Source organism: Anneissia japonica, unplaced genomic scaffold (genome assembly GCF_011630105.1).
Source record: "Anneissia japonica isolate Jap-2015-1 unplaced genomic scaffold, ASM1163010v1 scaffold439_len473750_cov173, whole genome shotgun sequence".
NCBI lineage: Eukaryota > Metazoa > Echinodermata > Crinoidea > Comatulida > Comatulidae > Anneissia > Anneissia japonica.
This window is the reverse complement of record NW_022691745.1, coordinates 231,729-232,967: the sequence shown is the minus strand read 5'-3', so window position 1 is coordinate 232,967 and position 1,239 is coordinate 231,729.

Genomic DNA, 1,239 nt, shown 5'->3' with positions numbered 1-1,239 from the left:
GCAAATTTTAAATAGCATCCTCTTTTTGGGAATGTAAGGAAATAGATAGTGCTTTCCTTTGTTGGATCGATTGTAACTCCTGATTGTAGCAACACCAAAACGAATGGCACTTCAGAAATACAGTACAGTATACGGTACCAATTATTCTCTCAAACTTTATATCCTATCGTGTTGTTTGTGTTTTATTTTAACTTTATTTATTTATTTTTTTAAGCGTACAGGTTTGGAAAATTTTAAAATCCTTAAGTTAAATTATTTAAAGATTTCTTTTTATTTTCAATGAAAAATAAATGCGATCGTTAATATCGATCTTGGTACAATTTGTAAACCTGTAATCATATGACTACGGTACTTATTCAGAATTTTACTACCGTATATTATAGGCCTAGACTAGGACCAGGCCTCCTACTATAGTATAGAGGCCTCGTCCAAGACCTTGTTGCAAATCCCAGAAAAAAAGGCTAGCCTATAATGCCTAGCATAGGGCTCGTGATCGCGGTACCCTGACCATTACCATTAAAAATTAGCAGACGCACTGGGAAGCGTTGTTCACGGCATTGGACTGCAGCGAAAAATGATACCCCCATCATTAATGGAACAGGCCCACGTCACGCTTGGCTGACTAGTTTTGATTTACATTTTGTGTGGCTGTGCCATAAGCAGCAAAAGTCCATGTTCTAGTGTTGTTGTAAAATGCATTTCAAACCAGGCTGGGTTTTGATTTACGTTTTGGAATAGAATTTAGAGAGGGCGTTTGATCAAGTTAGACCTACGTTTTGAATTTGAATTACATTTTAAAGAAATTAGAACTACATTTTGGAAAATTTGACCTACGTTTTCAAAAATTAGAACTTCATTTTGGGAAACTAGATCTACATTTTGTGAAATTTACGCCTACGTTTTGATAAATCAGACATTGAATTTTGCAATTACATTTTGATTTTAACATGGACTTTTGCTGCGTATGGCACCCCATAAGAAACGTCCTGGTGCCGGATCGACCTGGATGAGATGGGGTCCAATTTTGGGATCGATGGAACCTTTATTAACCATCTTTAATACAGATTTTTCCACTTCCTTGGAAATTTCCGGAGTGGGGTCCTCTGTGAGTTTCCGATAGTGAAGAGGATTGTTTAGTTCTCTTAAGGACTCCTCTTCATAGAATTTAATGTCCATTACGACAGTGGCAGAGCCTTTATCAGCTGGTTTGATGATAATATCATCACGCTGACGCAAATT